The sequence below is a fragment of the Schistocerca piceifrons genome, chromosome X, assembly GCF_021461385.2.
Source record: "Schistocerca piceifrons isolate TAMUIC-IGC-003096 chromosome X, iqSchPice1.1, whole genome shotgun sequence".
In the NCBI taxonomy this organism is placed as follows: Eukaryota; Metazoa; Arthropoda; class Insecta; order Orthoptera; family Acrididae; genus Schistocerca; species Schistocerca piceifrons.
Window position 1 is genome coordinate 676,115,262 of NC_060149.1, and position 21,391 is coordinate 676,136,652.

Below are 21,391 nucleotides of genomic sequence, written 5' to 3' on the forward strand. Positions count from 1 at the left end.
TCGTCGTAACACTTATAGAAATGAAGTTTACGTTCTGTAACGCGGTAGTACCCCAAACATGCAGTATTAAGAGGTGACTTTAACCTACAGAGTATAGACTGAGACGTCTGAAGATTCACTGTAATTGGTACAGACAGACAGTCGTGTGACGTAGTTCTGAAGACGTTTTCCGAAAGCTATCTTGAGCAACTAGTTCAATAACCCATACGCAATGGACGTATTTTAGACCTTGTAGCTACAAACAGGCCTGACCTGATCGACAGTGTTAGCACAGATACAGGAATTAGTGATCATGACGTCATCATAGCGACGATGGTTACTAATCATAATAAATCAAGCAACAAACCTAAAAGAGATTTTATGCTGGAAAAACCAAGTAAGCAATTGTAATAAATCTACTTAAACCATGAATGGACGTCACGTAGTAGCAGCGTAACGGGCGTAGAGGCATATTTACATAAATACGTATCCAGTGATGGCTGCTTCCACATACTGTCTCCGTTTCTTCCCGTTTTGTGCCCGGTTTCTCCAGGTGTCTTCAGTCCCCAGGGCTACCAGGTCCTTCACAAAGTCGTCCATACAGCGCTGCCTTGGTCGTCGTATGAGATGTCTCGCGTTTGGTTTCCCCTCATGTGCTTTCTTCAGCTGTCTTTCTTCTGACATACGTGCTGCATGGCCCGCCCACTGGATTAGTTGGCTTTTCAGATTGTGTTGTATTGAGAGGAATATGTGCAAAGGTGTGGCAACAGAAGACACCAAAAGGAAAGCTGAAGTTTTGAATTTCACTTTCAAAAGATCATACGCGCAGGAGGATTCTATAGACATAGGATCGTTTGGCCGGTGCACAGACTGCGCTATGGAGGATATAGAAATAGGTACCCTGACGTTCAGAAGAAGGTGAAACAGCTGAAGTCGTCACGTCCAGATGGAATCGTATTTCGGTTTTACATTACTCTTCCACACTGTCCCCTTAATTGGCTTGCATTTATCCCGAAAATCTCGCCAAACGCAAAATCCCAAGTCACAGAAAAAATGCTCAGTTGACTCTTCTATATAAGAATTTTTCGAAGTTCGAATGTAATACATTTTCTTCATACAGAAACATTCTGTCCAAAAATCACACGTATTTAGAAAGTATCGTTCGTGTGAAACTCAGTTTCCATTTCCTATCACGACATGCTGCGAACTATGGATGAAGGGCAATAGGCAGTTTCCATTTCCTAGATTTTAGGAAAACGTTTGGCACTGGGCTCCACAACAGACTGTTGAGGAAGGTCCGAGCATACTGAACAGGTTCCGAGATATGTGAACGGCTCGAATACCTCTTAAGAAACAGAACTCAGTTCTTTGTCCTGGACGGCGGGCGTTCATCAGAAACAAAGGTATTCTCATGAGTTCCTCAGCGAAGTGTGACAGAAGCGCTCTTATTCTCTATACAGGGGAGGCAACTAAGACAGGTAATCTCAGATACATCTACATCTATATCTGCAAGATTACTCTGCAATTCACAATTAATTGCCTGACAAAGGGACCATGAAACCACGTTCAAGCAAATTCTCTACCGTTCCACTCAGTAAAAGCATTCGAGGAAAACGAATACTAACATCTTTCCGAGCGAGCTCTGCTTTCTCTCATTTTATCACGATGAGCATTTCTCCCTATGTAGATGGACGGCAACAACCTCCTGAGGAGAAAGTAAGTGATTGAAATTTCATGAAAAGGTTCTGCGGGGCCGACAAACGCCTTTGTTTTAATTAAATGCGTCCCAGATAGTGTACTTATCTATGGCACTCTCCCCATATTTCACGATAATATAAAACGAGCTGCTCTCCTTTGAACTTTTTCTATGTCCTCTGCCAATTCTGTCTGCAGAGGATCACACGCCGCATAACTGTATTCCAGAAGAGGGAAGATAAGTGCAGTATAAGCAGTCTCTCTAGTAAACCTGTTAGATTTTCTGAGTGTTCTGCCGATAAATAGCAGTCTTTGGTTTGACTGCTCCACAACATTATCCACGCGATAGTTCCAATTTAAGTTATTCGTAATTATAATCCTTAAGTATTTAGTTGAGCATTTAGCTGAGTCTTTAGGTTTGTGTGAATTATCCTGTAGCTGAAATTAGCGGATTTTTCTTAATGATCATGTGTATGATTTCACACTTTTCATGATTGTGAGTCAAATACCATTTTTTGCACCACACAGATATCTTATCTAAGCCATATTGCAATTCGTTTTGATCATCTGATAGCCTTACGTGACGGTAAATGACAGCATCATCTGCAAGCAGTCTAAGAGGATTACTTAGATTCTCCGTGCAGGTCTCTGGAAACAGAGGGCCTATGACACATCCTTTGGGAATGCCAGATATTACTTCTGTTTTACTTTGAGTTTCCGTCAGTTATGATGACCTGTGACCTTTCTGAAAGGAAATCACGAATCTAGTCACACAACTGGGACGACACTCCATAGCCAAGCAATTTAATTAGAAGTCGCTTGTGAGGAATTATGTCAAAAGCGTTTTGGAAATCAGAAATACGGAATCAGTTTGAAGTCCCCTGTCAATAGCTCCCATTACTTCCTGATAATAAAGAGGTAGTTCTGTTTCACAAGAACGATATTTTCTGAATCAGATCCTACTGCAAATTGACGTTAGTAACATAGGTATGTATTTCAGAGGATTACACCTATTTCCTTTCTTGGATACTGGAGTGACATGTGCAATTTTCCAGTCTTTGGGTACGGATCTCTCTACGAGCGAGCGGTTGTAAGTGATTACTAAGCATGGAGCTATTGTATGAGCATACTCTGAAAGGAACCAGACTGGTATATAATATGGACCGGAAGCCTTGCCTTTCTTAAGCGTTTAGAGCAGCTTCGCTAAACCAAGGATATCTACTCCTAAGTTACTCGCGTTGGCAGATGTTCTTGATTCAAATTGTGGAATACTTGCTTTGTCTTCTTTTGTGAAAGTATTTCCGAAAAAAGTGTTTAGTAACTATGCTTTAGGGGCGCTGTCATTAATAATATCAGTATTGTTATCGTGCAGTGAAGGTATTGATTTGGTCTTGCCACTGGTGTACTGTACATATGACCAGCATGTCTTCGAGTTTTCTGCTTTGGTTCACTCCGAGAAGCCTGGACACTTCCCTCGTTAATAGCCCTTCCTGGCACAAAGTAACAACGCCGACACGATCGAACAGCGGTATTGACCGTTTAGGCATGGTTGAATTACAGACAACACAAGCCGTGTACATCCTTCCTGGTGTAATGACTGGAAATGATCGGCTATCGGACCCTCTCCGTCTAATAGGCGCTGCTCATGCATGGTTGTTTACATTTTTGGGCGGATTTAGTGACACCTCTGAACAGTCAAAGGGAATGTGTCTGTGATACAATATCCACAGTCAACGCCTATCTTCAGGAGTTCTGGGAACTGGGGTGATGCAAAACTTTTTTTTAATGTGTGTACTTTGTGGAATACGATCTGTAGTTCACTCTGTGATTTATTTTTAATTTTTATTTTTCCTATTAAAATTTATATTCTGTAAATGGGTAGCGACCTTCAGCTAAAGGTGTATGGTCAGTGTTTGGATAAAAAGAATACTGAAGAATTCCATAAAGGTAAGTATCGAAAAGATGGGTATCATAATATATGTAAGGAATATGTTAAGAGATACCAGAAAATTAAATTTTCATGCAAATTTCGTAAAACTATAGTCAAGTCTTATCGCAATGAACATGGAAAATAATGAATTCATATCAATCTTATGGCTGCTAAGGAAGGGAGAACTAAGAAAATTTCGGTAAATAAGATTTCTGCATAATAAGAAGGATCACTTTCCTTATTTCCTGAAATTCGATTTTTTTTCTCTTATTTTCACTTCTCAGAAAAGTCTTTCATAAGAAAGCGAGTGAGTGAATGAATAAGCAAAGGAGTTTTCTTATGAAAAAGTGACCTACTCAATTATTAATTTATTCCTGTTGTCGGGTATAACGTCCACCCATACTAACCCCTAGGAACTATCTACTTGAATTGGACTGCAAGGTAAAATACTTCTTACAGCAATAAGCCCTCCACCACCAACTGTATTTAATCTGTCCTTTCCGAACACAGTTAGGTCCTAGGTAAAATTTTTGGTTCAACTTTTTTTCCAGCTTTAGTCAGCTTTCCGTATCTATAAGGATCTGAGATACAGTGCTTTCTATTAGCACTTGTAGGTCTGGTTCTTTTCCGACACAGTTATGAAATATGACAACTACAGTATTGATTGTTACTATGTACATCCGCTTCCTGTGTTCGTCCTGGAACCTTTGAAACTGAAACCCTTTCTGCACGTTTCCGAGACCATTTAACCTAAAAAGTCGCTCCAGTCTCATCCAGACAGTCCCCGCTACCTGTGTAGCTACTTCCTGCGTGTAGTGGACTCCTGACCTTATAGAGCAGAACATGGAAACCTACCACCCTACGACGCTAGTCGAGGAATCTGGAAGCTAAACAGTCGCAGAATCGCCTGAGCCCCTGATTCGTGCTCTCCATTATGCCCTGTACCAAAGGACCACAGTCGGTTCTGTCGACGATACTATATGTCTTTCCTACTTCAGCTAGGGTCCCGAAGCCTGATAGAATCTCTTCTAATCCAAAGCGCCAGACGTCGTTAGTACCAACATGACTACATCCAGCACTAAGTCCACAACTGGAATAACTACTCCCGATATGCAAAAAGATTGCACATTGGATTCCTTCCCCTCCTTCGCAGCCATATCCTTAAGGTTCCCCATTAGGCACCTAACGTTGGAGCTCCCAACTAGAGCCCGTCAACCACGTGGCCTACTGCGTGGCCTGCGCGCACGTGTAGTGTACGTGTGAGAGCGCTAATATGATGGACGAACGTTGACAGAAGTAGCCGAGAATTGCCGATGCTAATGACAGCCGCGAGGCGCGTGCACCCGCGGCTGGCACAGTCGCAATGAGCCACACGGATTTCACGCGCCTGCACTCAATTCCACACAGGTTGCGAATTAACAGTGTGTGCATGTGCGGTGCGTTTCGCTTTGCACCAGGCTTGGGCAAAATTTATGTGAATACAAATATAAATTACTATTCAATATTCGTGAATAATAAATATTATCTGAAACATTATTCACTTACACGAGTAAAAACATTTATTCGTCATCTGTGAATAAAAAATGTTAAGAATAACAAATAAATTTGAGATCCAGTTGCATTGATAGCTGCAATTCTTTGTCATTCATTAAACGAATGTACTTTTCCTTTCTTTTAAATTAGTTTTTCAGAACAACTCTTTCTTTGAAATGTCATATCAGAAACTTTATTTGATTTACGGAACTTTACCGTTATAGCACTAAAGATAATACGTTCTACACATGCAGTGCACTCCTGGAGACGTCTATAATCATCACTTCAATGCATGATTTTCAGCTCATAATATTCTTCAGCAAAACTTGAGAAATCATCAATTCCGCTGTAGTTTTTGCCAAATAATTCGTTGTGATTCGACTTTAACTTCAGATCTCAAAGCGCAATCCTAATAAATTTTTTTTACGTCATAATGTCATTCGAAACTCATGACCCGATTTCTTTGGCTATTATATGTCTGAAGTTTGCTGTAGGTCTCCCTTAGTCATGGGCAGCAATAAAGGTAGGCTACTTGTTTTTAAATTGTGGTTAATACTTTATTATAATAATTGCAGTTGGTATAGTAAGGTGAAAAGTGACTTAAAATCATCTCTTGACACTTCCACGGTACACAAATTGCAAGTGCGCTGCAATATTCTGAACTATCTTATATACTCGAGCCCAGCATCTCTTCGGAAATTTTTGAATCTCAAAGCTCTATTTACCAGCATATACGGATGTCGGATCGAAAAACTATTTCATACTCTAACGACAAGCTCCCTCAGAGTTAATCCTAAAACACTTTAGGTGACTCTGGACGTCCAGCAACATTCCATAAACGTTTTAGGAAGCTTTAAAGTAAAAGTCTAGTGATGTTAAACGTTAGGAACCACTCAGTTCTTACTTGGTTAGCTCATTTTGTAGCAGTGCAATGCGCATATCCGATAATGCTAGCGATCTAAGAAATGTTTTGAAGATTGAGAGTTTTTGTCGGCTGCATTCTCATCGTTGGCTGCTTACGTAGAGTTCTTGCGCCATGTTAGCTGTGGGAAGGGGAGACGTACTGGCAGGTGCAGAGACAGATGAAGGCGGCAGAGTCTGTAGTGAAGTAAGGATGTAACGTGTAACACACCAGGTAGGGCGTCTGTGGCAGCCAATAGAAAAAAAAAAAAGTCGTGCATTGCGGTCCGCGTACTGGACCGCTGCGACAGCCAGCTGGCTTCGCGCTGACAGTTGTGAGCAGGTTGTCTCGCGGCGAACTTCTGTGCCTGCCTTCAGTCGAAGCAGCCAGACCTTCCTTCCATCCTGAACTAAATTTCATGATGACTTTCGACAGCTTGTAGGACTTGGAAGAATTTCCAGTTCTGGAGGGAAGTGCAATATGTCTTCAAATCTACAGTCATTCTTTCTGGCACATTATTTTGTAAAACAAGCCTGAATTTATTATGGCAACTTCAAATTCATGTCGGACATCCATTGAGCGATGAAAAAATTTTCCGTTCTCCAATTATTTGCAAGAGTATATTCTGTAAACCACCTAGTCCGAAACAGACGGTTTTTGAAGGTTCTGTTTGTTAAACTCCTTCATCCATAAGGAAGCATTAAATATCCTGATACACTAAATGCTTCACCAACAATGACGCATGGCATCGGTGGTTCCTCGTTTGATATGGATTTTTTCTGCGACGTTAGTGTCGCGTGGAGTGACCGCGTGGTTTAAGGCGCGATGTCACGGATTGCGCGGTCTCTCCCGCCGGAGGTTCGAGTCCTCCCTCGGGCATGGGTGTGTGTGTTGTTCTTAGCATAAGTTAGCTTAAGCTAGTGTAAGTATTGTGCAAGTCTAGGGACCAATGACCTCAACAGTTCGGTCCCTTAGGAATTCACACACATTTCCCATATTTGTAAATTTTTACTACTGTGATTTTCATGCAAAACTGATTATATAAAAATAGGTCAGTCACTACATTTTCCGTATGTTCCAACATCTATGTAAGTGAACATATAATCCACAGCGCATAAAGCAAGCAAAACGACGTGCCGGCCGGTGTGGCCGTGCGGTTAAAGGCGCTTCAGTCTGGAACCGCGTGACCGCTACGGTCGCAAGTTCGAATCCTGTCTCGGGCATGGATGTGTGTGATGTCCTTAGGTTAGTTAGGTTTAATTAGTTCTAAGTTCTAGGCGACTGATGACCTCAGAAGTTACGTCGCATAGTGCTCAGAGCCAAAACGACGGGAAAGTAATGTTTATAATTGTAGTAAAGTACGTTTCTTATGAGAAAAAAGGCGTAACATATTCCACGACCATCTTGATCGGCTGATCGGTCACGACTGACCGTCAGCTGGCTGACGACATTGGCTGCTTAACATTGTTACTCTGTAAATAAAGTAAAGCTGGACTCATCTTGAGGGATGGTTTCAGCACTGCAGTGCTTTCCTAGGGATGGCTGGTTGGGGGAGAGGAACAAACAGCGAGGTCATCGGTCCTATCATGTTAGGGAAGAATGTGCAAGGAAGTCGGTCATGCCCTTTCAAAGGAACCCTCCCAGCATTTGCCTCAAGCGATTTAGAGGAATCACGGAAAACCTAAATCAGGAAGGCCGGACGTGTGTTTGAACCTACTAGGCAAGGTGGTGTGCCCTTGACTTCTTCCACCTCTGAACAGATATAGCCAGTTAGACAGGGATCTAAATTTCAACACACACTCCGAAATGTGGTGCAACTTGACTTTGTATTATTGTGATTGTTATAGGTGAAAGAAACGATAACAACAGAGAAAATCGTTGGGCCACCCGGGGATCGAGCTTAAGCTTAAGTTTTGCAATCTGGAAGTTAAGTCAGTGAGCCGCAAAGGTACATTTCTGCACAAACCAGTTATAAGTTATTTGTAAAACAGAAACTGAACTGAGCCAAGGGAACAAATACTAATTTTGTACAAGAAGTAAACAAATAAAATACAATAGCGTTATACATAATTCGTTATTTAATTTACAGATAATTTACTAGCGAATAAATCTTTTCGAATGACCTACTTATTCGAATAATCATCCAGATAGAAATCTGTTCGAATAATACCAATCTCTTTTCGCTACTACGCTTTTCGATTCCTTTCTCTTTCTGTTCATATTATCAAATGTAATGAGTCATACTAGTTCACTTGCTTGAATAATTCATGAAAGCCAACAATGTGGTTTGAAGCTTTTTAGTTAATTACAAACACAGTTTACAATTAAAGTCTGTTGCCACACTTCCAAAGTAAATCTTTACAATTTGTTCTCACCAAAATATGTTCAAGTTTCAGTGCGGTTTTAGCAGCTGACAGACAGTGAACATTAATTCATCAGCTATTATTTAACAGAAATATGCAGTTCCGCAACTGAAACAGTGACATTCAGTAACATTCAATATTCAGTTATCACTTTAATTTTCGTTATACTGGGGTAAAACATTGTGAATCTCAGGCATACACCAATCACCTTTTCTGTGATTCCCAATTTCGATGACCGATTCTAGTTTATTTTCCAGTAGTGTTTCGTATAGGTTCCAGTTGGCTTGTTTTGTGTTCCATTCCCGGCCTATTTCGTGTTAGGTTGTGCGTTTACTATAATTTGACTTGATAAGTAATCAAAACCTAAAGTATACGGTATCACTTCCCATGTTGTACCGGTAGACAGCGCAGGAGATGCTATGCCGTAGTCCACGGTCATCAGGCCTTCATTCAGTCTGGCTATTGATGTGGGTGAACCATCATTTAATACTGTAAGCTTTCCAGAATCTAGTACACCTACTAGCATTCTTCTCATTGCGTTGGCATTTCTGCAGCACCACAGCTCAATGTAGCCATTAAAAATCACCTAGTAGCAGAAGAGTCTTTCGAGGAAGGCAATGATTATTGTTAACTGTTGTCTGGAAAGCCTATCGTTTAGTGCTTTGTACGCTGAGATCAAAGTCAGATGGAGGTTCTTGATGCGCAGGCGATTACCCACCATCTGCAATGGTTCATGCTGATCGCCAGTATTGACAACGGAAAATTGGATAACTTGTTTTACCAACAACGCTGTACCGCCGTAAGCATCGTCACTATCTTCTCTTATGACAGAGAAGCTAGGGAGTATGAACGGTTCGTTCGGTTTCAACCATGTTTCGGTGATGTCACGTATGCCTATTTGACATTCAAGCAGAAAATACTGAAAGCTATCTCTGTTTGCCTTGAGCGATCTTGTGTTTCATGGGATGATTTTAGAGTCCATTTTGGGGTGAAAGGAGTGAGGTCAACATATTTTGGACTGACATCCGCATCGAATCTATTTGTAGTAATAGAGTGGACGCTTTGGTAGCCAGCTGATACGAAATATCAAACACCACTGACATACTTGTACTTAAAATGTTGTTAATGAGGTAGTTTCCAACATTGGTTGAATCTGTGAAATTGGGCTGGCCGAAGTGGCCGAGCGATTCTAGGCGCTTCAGTCTGGAACCGCGCGACCGCTACGGTCGCAGGTTCGAAACCTGCCTCGTGCATGGATGTGTGTGATGTCCTTAGGTTAGTTAAGTTTAAGTAGTTCTAAGTTCTAGGGGACTGATGACCTCAGAAGTTAAGTCCCATAGTGCTCAGACCCATTTTTTCGTGAAATTGAGGTGGTTAGGAGTTGGGACCTATTGGAACAAGAGGAAGACAAAGTTCTGGTTGATACAATTGATCTCACGGGACAAACATTTTGTGGATTCCTCTATGTTCTACAGAATTTACGCGCTGGTGGTTGGATAGTTAGGCATGCTGTATTTGAAGAGGGGGTGGTGGTGCCGGCAGTGAACTCAGTGGAGTCACCGTTCCTAACGTCTGCGGCACTGTCTTCGTGACATTGGTTGACCGCTGCGGATCAAATGTGGCGGTGCCGATGATTTCAGTGAGCCTCTTTTGAGTCGGGAAGGGCGGTATTTCTGTATCCTGTCTCGTAAAGTTTGGGACAGAAGTAACTGCATCGGTAAAAGGCCTGTTTTCAAACACAGCTGTTGTTTCTCAGAAGGTAATATTATTGACCGACATTATTTTATTTATTTCATCGTATTTAAGATAGTTGAGGGTTGGGTTGGGTTGTTTGGGGGAAAAGACCAAATAGCGAGGTCATCGGTCTCATCGGATTAGGGAAGGAAGTTGGCAATGCCATTTTACAGGAACCATCCCGGCATTTGCCTGTAGCGATTTAGGGAAATCACGGAAAATCTAAATCAGGATGGAGGATGGCCGGACGCGGGATTGAACCGTCATCCTCCCGAATGCGAGTCCACTGTGCTAACCACTGCGCCATCTCGCTCGGTAAGATAGGTGAGGCAGGTTCGAGATAGGGAACTGTGACGACCGGTACAACGAATACAGGTTGATTGTTAGCCCTCCCCCAGGGATCACTTCAGTGTGGCCTGCACAGTATGCAAATTTTGTGTTACTTCTGCACTGTTTGCTGTCATGTACAATTCGCGAACAGTTATAACATTATAAGATAAAGGGTACATACACGCCCACTGGGCAACGAACTCCATGAACATAAACAAACTGCGGGAGGCGCTGTGGTCTCAATTCCACAACACAAACTGGAGACAGCTTTGTTACCTTTTGCCTGCTCGGAATTAAAATTTTATTAAATCTACTAACGGCAATATCATCACAGCAACATGTCATTTCTGTGAGTAATTCGTTCTCGGTGAAGGAGGTTTCAACATTGTTGATAATGTCTTGATTAGTACTGAAGAACTTCGGAATGTAGGCCTCCAACTACGTTCTATCTAAGGAAGAGTGTTGAACTATGGCACTGGCTATTAATCCCGACACATTCGCAATTTTCCACGGTTTTTCCTTGCCGCCGTGATATTGATTACGTGATTGAATAATGACTCGCAGTCCCGTCTTAGAGTTTGGTTCTTGCTGCAGGGCGGTGCCTGCCTATGTTTCTGTCTCCACTTTCAACAAATAAGATGAAAGGCTCCTTTTCGGTATTGCGCATAAATAAACAGTGCAACTTATATGTTGGTGCGTGATGGTACCTTCTTTTGTGCGGTCAACACGGAGCACTTTCTCCATTTTGTCTCGTTGATCGCCGTGTCCTTTCTCTTCCGTGCGATCCCGTTGGCGTTTCTGAGAGGTCTACAGGTCTTTTGCTGTAGTTGCATCGACAAGTGGAGCATGTTGGAGTGTGTCTGTGTTGTGGAACACGATGACTGCGCCGTTAATCACTTCACTGATGGATGCATGAAACGCTTCAGTATCCATTGCGACATTGTGCGGTTGGTTTTGCGAAGTTCGTGGAGCAGGGGGACTACAATCGTCACTGTCCATGATGATGACCGCAGGGGAACAAAAGTTGTAACGATCCGGCAGAGGCTATGGAAGTAGAACAAATACCGAAATTAACTATCACTGTATACAGTCCGCGAGCATTAGCCTGCTAGGAAGCGCGCTGATGTTCTTGTCTCTTTCGCTTCCCGGAGTGAAGTACGGCGTTTAACTTGTAAGTGTAAGGGGAAGTCAAGTAAAAACGAGAGCCGGCCGCTGTGGCCGAGCGGTTCTAGGCGCTTCAGTCCGAAACCGCGCAGCTACTATGGACGCAGGTTCGAATCCTGCCTCGGGCATGGATGTGTGTGATGTACTTAGGTTAGTTAGGTTTAAGCAGTTCTAAGTCTAGGGGACTGATGACCTCAGCTGTTAAGTCCCATAGTGCTTAGAGCCATTTTTTGAAAACGAGACAGGTGCAAAAAACAGGTAAACTGTTTATTATTTCAAAGGTAATTGGCACAGCTGTTATTACTTTTAACCTACAGTGAGACAAGACGGTCAATGCCTTCATGGAAAAATGATTGCTGTTGCCTATGGGAACATGGTTGTACCAATGCGTGCACCTCATCGTCCGAAGCAAATCGATGGCCATGAATGTCTTTCTTCGGGGCTCCAGAAATATAGAAATCGCATGGGGAGAGATCGGTAATATATGGAGGATGTGTTAGGGCTTCCCAGCGAAGCATCTACATGTGGGCGTACCGATCTCTCACCCCGCTGTTTCCATATTTTTAGAGCCCTGCAGAAATAAATTAGTGGCCGTCGATTTGTTTCAGACGAAGAGGTGCAAAGTTGGGTGCAGCCGTGTTACCATTGGCAATCGTAACTTTTTTCCATGAAGGCACTCAGCGTCTTGTCTCACAGTGAGGTAAATATATTAGCAGCTATGGCGATTGCTTTTGAAATACTGAACAGGTTACTTACGTTTTTTCAATCTGTCTCATTTTCATTAGACTGCCCTCATAGCAATCCTTATTAATCATTCGACGCTGTGACAGAAAGTCATGGAGTACTATGCGGTTAATGTTGAACAACACAGTCATAGTCACAGTCTCGTTGAGCATAGGAGACCCAGACTGCTTCCACTCTGTCGACTGAGCGTTAGTTCGGATGTCGTACCCGCAAATCCATGATTCTTCAGTTTTATAACACATCTCAGTAATTATGCATCTTTTTTAACTTCCTTCAGCGATTCCTGAACAACTTGCATTCTTCGCTGTTTTTGATCGAAATTCAAAAGTTGTTGAATAATTTTTTTCTGCCGCACGTTTCACACCAAAATCGAAAACAATTTCATGGCATCTGGCAGTTGGTATACCAAAATCATCAGCGACTTCTCTAATTGTGATTAGACTATTAGTAATAAGCGTTTCTCTCACTTTTCCCGCATTTTCATCGCTTGATGATGTGCTGTGATATCGAGGGCATTCGTCATCTTCAACGTCTTCACGACCTTTTTCGGAAACTTATACCACTACTAAACTCATGTTTCACTCATATGTGACTCTTAAAAGGCAATATTCAACATTTCTAAAACTTTGCTACGATATATTCTGTTCTTATAGCGAAATTTAATACAAATTCTCTGACACATTTTGTACAAAATAAATAGTCGCTGATACTACCAAAATATGTGCAACCTTTTTCAGAGCTGACAGCACACTAAATATACGAAATGGCTTGCAGTGTCACAGAGGAATAGCAGGCGCTTCCACAGCCACAGAAAACAAAACAAACGGCGATTACACGTCGCAACATCAAAACAAATTACACGGGGTGTAAGTGAAAATATGAAATATGAAATCGTAAATATAGCCAGTGTCAGTGAAGTACAATATTCAAAAAATCGAGCGCATATTATCTGCAGAAGAACATTTAGAACGAAGTAGGTATCAAATAATCGTTAATAATAATTGTAATTTAATAGTGTTTAATGGTAATAATGTAAAACATGAGAAATGTTTTCAATCTTGACAAACATATTTGTAAGAGAAGACAAATTGTTACAGTGACCACAGAAGATGCTTTGAATTAAAGCGAAACACATATGGCCTAAAAAGACTTCTACTATCATCACAAAAGACGGTATACAGGGTGTTACAAAAAGGTACGGCCAAACTATCAGGAAACATTCCTCACACACAAATAAAGAAAAGATGTTATGTGGACATGTGTCCGGAAACGCTTAATTTCCATGTTAGAGCTCATTTTAGTTTCTTTCACCTACGCTCAATGGAGCACGTTATCATGATTTCATACGGGATACTCTACCCGTGCTGCTATAACATGTGCCTTTACAAGTACGACACAACATGTGGTTCATACACGATGGAGCTCCTGCACATTTCAGTCGAAGTGTTCGTACGCTTCTCAACAACAGATTCGGTGACCGATGGATTGGTAGAGACCGACCAATTCAATGGCCTCCACGCTCTCCTGACCTCAACCCTCTTGACTTTCATTTATGGGGGCATTTGAAAGCTCTTGTCTACGCAACCCCGGTATCAAATGTAGAGACTCTTCGTGCTCGTATTGTGGACGGCTGTGGTACAATACGCCATTCTCCAGGGCTGCATCAGCGCATCTGGGATTCCGTGCGACGGAGGGTGGATGCATGTATCCTCGCTAACGGAGGACATTTTGAACATTTCCTGTAAAAAAGTGTTTGAAGTCACGCTGGTACGTTCTGTTGCTGTGTGTTTCCATTCCATGATTAATGTGATTTGAAGAGAAGTAATAAAATGAGCACTAACATGGAAAGTAAGCGTTTCCGGACACATGTCCACATAACATATTTTCTTTCTTTGTGTGTGTGGAATGTTTCCTGAAAGTTTGGCCGTACCTTTTTGTAACACCCTGTATAACCTACATTACTGCACATGTACTTCACAGACGTGTTTATCAAGACAACAAGGAAAAAGCAACGTGCAACCGATTAACAAAACTCACAATACTGCAAATTACCCGTTACTTTTTGAATACACCTTGAATATAAAAAGTGGATGTTATAACTTTTTTCTGCGGCTTTAGTTCCATAGTGAGAAATTACTCCATTCAGAAAATGGACCAATATGTTACTGTTAAACGCGTTATCTTAATTGCTTCTGAATTTTAAATTAAGTGTGTCACAATTTTTCGACAGTTCTTTGTTACATTTCGACACCACACAATACCACTATTTCTCCTCTTCGTCTCACATCTTCCTCCCGCCCCTACCTATCATCCGTGACACATGGGTTTACATAATGCATAGTGCGTCTAATAACATGCTAGAGTCCATGGAATGTTGTCGCAAGTGTACTAGTGCTGCGTTACCTTCATTTTACAGTTTTGATTATGTTCTTTTTAAAGATTTTTGATTTTTCAAAATTTAGAATTAATCAGGTAAAATTTTAATAATTTTAAGTTTTAAATGTTGTCAATATGTGTTACCTGCTTATTCAGGTACAATTTAAAATTTTTAAATATTAAATATATACCAATTCAATCTATGTTATCAACAGAAATAGTTATTTATTAATGCTTTATTTTATTTTTAGACTACAAGATGATCATTAAAGGTGACTATCAGTTGTGACTATTTGCAACTGGAAGTGACATAATAAACACTCAAAAAATCATACATCGTCGGAAACGCTCGTGACAGTATGTCAGCGATTATTAAACAATCATGCGTTGGGGAAAAGTTCTGTTTTTGCTTTGAAACGCAGTATAAATAAAAACTGCAGAGAGTAGTCTTCGTAAATTATTTCAAAGCACAAGTAAAAAGAAGCAGAGATGGAGATCCTGAAAGTGTTTATTAACGATAGTTCAAATGGCTCCGAGCACTACGGGACTTAACATCTGTGGTCATCAGTCCCCTAGAACTACTTAAACCTAACTAACCTAAGGACATCACACACACCCATGCCCGAGGCAGGATTCGAACCTGCGACCGTAGCAGTTGCGGGGTTCCGGACTGCGCGCCTAGAACCGCTAGACCATCGCGGCCGGCGATTAACGATAGTTACTCTGCACCAAATTATGAACTTTAGGGGTCACTAGTGGGTCGGATGTACTCTTTTAGCTGCGGAAATTACATGTACGGGATTGGGTTAGAGCCGTGACTTGTCCGGGTACCCCGACCCGTAGCATTTCTGGTAACGGGAAGCGGAAAGCCGGTTTGCTGCGGAGCCACCGGCTGTGATGTAGCAGCGGCCTGACCCTGCGATCGATCTCGGTCACTGCCAAGGGCACAACAGGGGCCTGACGACGCTGCCTTTCTCCTCCCGGAAATTGTTTGCGTCCTGATGTCGTGATCTCTGCAAGCAGGTAGACAGGGCCAAGAGTTATTGGGTCGTTTCAGATGAGACGTCATATTCAGTACTTGAGCTTGTAACCGCCCCCTCTGTCTTTTTCTCTGAATTTAATTGAAGATGTCATTCAGGTTAAAGCATATCGGACGATCGAAAGAGATTCTGTACATCAGTTGTGCTGACGGCAATTATTTGAACCGTGTGCCTAGACCAACACGCGCGCATTGGTTCCTCTATGAATAGGGAACTGTAATTAATGACTTCCTTTAAATTTTAACAGTCTGCCAAAATGAAACTTTTTTTTTATTTGTAGTCAGTCAATTTAGGATTTTTCATCAGATTTTTCTCAGTCGAACCGAACTCAGCTAGCTTAGCCATATATGTCAGTTACTCTAAACTATTTCATGTTGCGAATAATTCAGTGTATAGCTACTTCACCAGATATTCAACTAGTATACACGATCGCGTACGAAATTTGTTCTCCATGTATTCACTTAACACTCGGCGTTGTTTAATAAATGCTTAAAACTCACGGTTCTGAAAACTTCTACTTCACAAAATTACTCCCTTTGAATATTTATCCACGAACAAGACTCGTATATTCTCCCCTTTCACTTCTAGATTCAGTACAATTCAGAATTTACCTCCGTTCGCGCCTCTGCGCCGGAGCCAAACCCTGGCCAGTAGCCAGCCACTGACTCACTCTCACGACTCGAAAGCGCGAGATCTCTTCCAGGGATTCGGCTACCATTGTCGCGTACCTGTAAATTACAGATGAAGAACACCAAAAATAATGCAGCTTGCGGATTTGAGCTGCTAGTATCGATATTTTGATTAGGATATCGATAATAATACTCTTACAAGCTTCATGTAGCTGCAGATGTGGGAAGGGAACTGCGACTTAAAAGGTCAGATGTAACGTTTGCCGAAAACTTTAAATGGATGCTTATCGTGTGGAGAAATGGTTTCCAACCTGGGTAAGGTGCCTCTTTGAGGTGAAGTGGAATTTTCTGTGGGTAAAAACAAAAGACAACTTTGATTGCTCTCGGAACCATTGTGCACAGCGACTGTGTATTACTGTAAAGAAGGAGAGGAACACAGGAGTCAGTAGCTATCCCACTGATTTTTTAGTATTCTTGTAGATACAGACTTCAGCTATAAATAGTCATCTACAGCGCTAAAATATAAGGAAATTACAGACTCATTTCTGTTGGATAACATGGTATTTTACTTATTGTTTTATGTAATCAATTCTCATTGCGTAATTTCTTGTATTTTAGCGCTGTAGATGGCTATTTATAGCTGAAATTTGGACATGCAAGAATAATAAAAAAACCAGTGGGATTGCGAATGATTGCTGTGTTCTTATCCTTTCCTAAAAAAAAGTAGTGAAACATTACACAGCGGGTTTATCATTAAGAAATCATGTCTCAATGTTCGTTCCTTGTGAAAAGATCGTGTTATGCCTCGTGTAAGCAAGAGAAATGACAACCAGCATGTGTCAGGATTCGGCAGTGCCAGAATCGCAGTCTGGCGAGACTGCGTTATCACAGTGTCGCACGTCTGTAATACGAAAATGAAATCGACTGTTTCAGCAGGACCGTACTCAACGCCATAGGATGTTTCACGGCCACATGGGGCTAGTGCCCTAGAGGACACACATAATTTTCGCTCACTCGTGCCACATTACGTATCTTGACTCAGGAAATTAACTTGTTTACAGAAATAAATATATCCACACGGGCAGTGAGACGACATTTGGGGAAAATTTTGGGAAACTGTAGCTCATGCATTAAGGAGACGGTGTGTAGAACGATAATGCCACCCACTCTTGAGTAGTGTTCGAGTGTTTCGGCTCGTCACTAGGTCACACCAAAGGAAGACATTGAAACATTTCAGATGCGTGCTGTTAGATTTGTTACCGATAGGTTCCAACAGTACGCAGGTATTACGGAGATGCTCGCCAACTCAAATGGGAATCCCTGGATGCAAGATGACACTCTTCTCGTAAGGCACTACTGCGGAAACGCAGAGAAGCTAACAGCAGAACGATTCTACTACCGCCAATGCATATTTCGCGCAAGGACCATGAAGATAAGAGTTCAAAAATCAGGGCTCAAACGGAGGCTTTTGGACAATCATTTTTCCCTAGCTCTTCTTGCGAGTGGTACTGGAAGGGAAATAACTATAAGTGGTTCGAGGTACCTTCACTATGCACGTTACGGTAGCTTGCGAAGAATGTAAAGGGTGACAATTATTGAACTATATGGAAAAAACGCGTGCACACACTTTATTCAACATGTAAGCGTCACTACAGATATTCGGATTTAGATTGTCTCATGTTCGATATGCATGCCATCACTGGCGATGATGTGGCGCAGACGAATAGCGAGATTCTGCATGACCCGCTGAAGAGTCGAAAATCGATGCTGTTGATGACCTCCTGAATGGCTGTTTTCGGATCAGGAATGGTTTTTGGGTTGTTGTAGTTAATACAGCTTCACAAAAAGGACTCGCATGTGGTTAGATCTGCGGAATATGGCGACCAATAGAGACCCATGCCAGTGTGCTCTGTGTACCCCAGAACCAGAATGTGGTCTCCAAAGTGCTCCTCCTGCTTCGATGGAGTCGAGCTCCGTCTTACATGAACCACATCTTGTCCAAATAAGTGTCAGTTTTGGATAATGGGGATGAAATCGTCTTCCAAAGCCCTCACGTACCGTTCGGTAGTCACCGTGCCATCAAGGAATGTCGCACCGATTATTCCGTGAGTGGTATTTGCACACTACACAGTCAGCCATTGAGGGTGAAGAGACTTGTCGACCACGAAATGCGGATTCTCAGCCCCCAAAATGCGCCAATTTTGCTTACTGACGAACCCATCCAAATGAAAGTGGGCTTCGTCGCTAAGCCAAACAAAATTCAGATCAAAGTCCTGTTCGACAGTTCTGTGGACAATAGTGTTGGCGAAACACAACCGCTGTTCTATGGCCCTGGGGCTTAATGGCTGATGGGTTTGAGTTTTGTATGGGAAGAGATGCAGATATTCAACAACAACTTGTTGCAGTGTCTCCCGTCTGATTCCCACTTGTTGTGCAGCTCGTCTTATCGATTTCCTGGGTCTGGTTTCAATCACAGCGCGTATCTTCTCGATGTTTTCAGGCGTTTTCACCCCTTTTGGACGACGGACATTGCCAACACTGTTATCACGAACACTACCTGTCCTCTCAAACTTGCTAATCTAATTCTTGATCGTTACCACACTTGGGCTGGTTGTCTTCAGCTCGAACTCCGTTGCAAACTTCCTTTGTGTCGCAGTTGGGCTGTTATTGATCTATAATAGGCATTCACAAGCGCTATACGCTATACTGTGACCTGTTCACGTGCAAATGGTCGACAACAACAGGGCGCGTGCGCATCCGCAAACTGTCATCATGCTCCGTGGCCAACCGTGTAGTCTGTACGTCCTAACGCAAACCGTTCAGAAGTTATGACGTTTTATCTCATATAGTTCAATAATGGTCACCCTGTAAATAACTTGTCACTCTTTTCCGTTGCAAGGTTGTGTTACTTAGCTTTATGCTGCGGTTTCTGTTAACTTCACGTTTCAGTAATAAGTACACCGGTTTATTCGCTTCAGTCGTTAGTTCACTGTTGTTATACCATTCATTGATTTGTACGAAAAGTTGCATAGTCCTTTGTTCTAAGTGTCTTCCTGAGTTTGGCGATACAACTACGAGCAAATCATCAGCGTACGCTAATATCCTCTTTCCTCTATGATCTCTGTCTAGACTGTCTGTCAGCGGCTCAGTGGCAATGTCCCAGAATGAGGGCGCATATACGGACTCCTGTGGACCTCCTTTGCTGTTTTTCCTGACAACCATTCCGTGGTTGGCTCGCCATCTGTAACGTTGTCTATGCAGTAGTCGAGAAAGCTGCTATATAAAGCTGCTGGGATTTGCATTTGTCTTAACTTTGTTGATAGTGCAGACCACCAAATAAGGTCAAAAGCGACAGATATATCAGTTAATAGTGCCACTACATATTCGTCTTGTGTTCTCTGAGTTAACTGTAAAGCCCTGTTTGCTGCATCGTCAATAGATTTGTGCATCCTGTGCCCATACCGTTGTGGGGTAAGGTCCAGAAGCTGTTTGTGTGACCGTTGTCTGTCGTGCAGTAGCCTCTCCTGGACCTTGCCTAGCACATTCAGTAGACAGATCGGTCTGCATGATTTTGGATCTCTTGACTTCTTTTCCCCCGATTTTTGTGATAATCACTGCCCGTCTTCCAGCATGCTGTAAAGAGCCAATAAGTCCGTCTGGTAGGAGACACTCTGTGGTGCAGCTGTTTTAATGGTTTCTAAGTGGACGCCATCTGGGCCCGGAGGCTTCCTGACTTCATTTTAATAACTGACAGCGCAACCACCTCACGAGCGAAAGGAGTAGTAATTTCACCATTTATGTGGCTAATGTCCACTTGTCTGCGTAGGTCTGTGTGGTGGCGCTCGTTGTGTGAAGACAGTAGCTCATTTAGCAGGAACGCTGCCAAGAATCTCCAGTCCTGCGTCATTATACTGTTTGGTCGTTTTAATTTTGACATTACCGTTGGTGTTTTAATTTTCTGAGTTTGTATTTTGAAGAGCTCTCCTCATATGTTATTGTGTAAGTTATTCCTCACAAAACTGTCCAAACTGTTCTGCTTTTCTTCCTTTTTCTTTTTTTTTAATTCATCTTGATTCGTAATTTGGCTTCAGGGTACTGTTAAAATCTAACTTCTTTTGCTTGTGTTGTGTTTGCCCCTTGGTGGTGTCTTCTTTTATCTCGTGAGTCCTACCTTAATCTTAATCTTGCTAATAGTGTCGCCAATGGTATACTGTGCTTACGCCTGTCATTGATTTGTTGTGGGATTGTAGCGATTTCAGCTCTCTGTAGTAGGTCATTCTGTAATTGAAAACTTCCTTGGGTGATGTGAAAAACGAATTCTTGTATAGTATCTTCAGCAGAAATCGTGGGTGTTGTTGAATGAACGTGTTTGTGTTTATGTGTGTAGCTGTGCGTAAATTTATTTCATTGTGGTCGCTGTGTGTTGCTCTGTCATGTACTTGCCAGTCAGTGATACGTGTTACAGACGTTCCGTTTGCTAATGAAACGTTTATGTTATTGATGTCTCCGCCCCTCCCACCAGAGATTCGATCCTCCCTTGGGCATGGGTGTGTGTGTTGTTCTTAGCATAACTTAGTTCAACTTAGTTTAAGTAGTGTATAAGTCTAGGGACCGAAGACCTCAGCAGTTTGGTCCCTTAGGGATTCACACGTTTGATGTCTCCGCCAGGGCTTGCCTTGTCTTACTGAGCGCACAAAAACGCTGCAGTCATTTGTTACGTCTGTCATTACTTGTTCCTTGGCATCTGCAGTAACAGCAAGCCAGAGCGTTGAGCATGTGCTTATGTACTAGAGGCTGAGTAGTCTTTTGCCCCTGTAGATACCTGATATTTCCCTAACTGAATTTGCAAACGGTTCAGTGTCATGTGAATAGTGTGCGTATGATGAAGTGACTATCCATGATTCAGTTCCCAGTGTAATTTCTTCTGTTGCGAAGTGTTCAGTACATAACTGTGTTATTTTTGTCATTGTAAT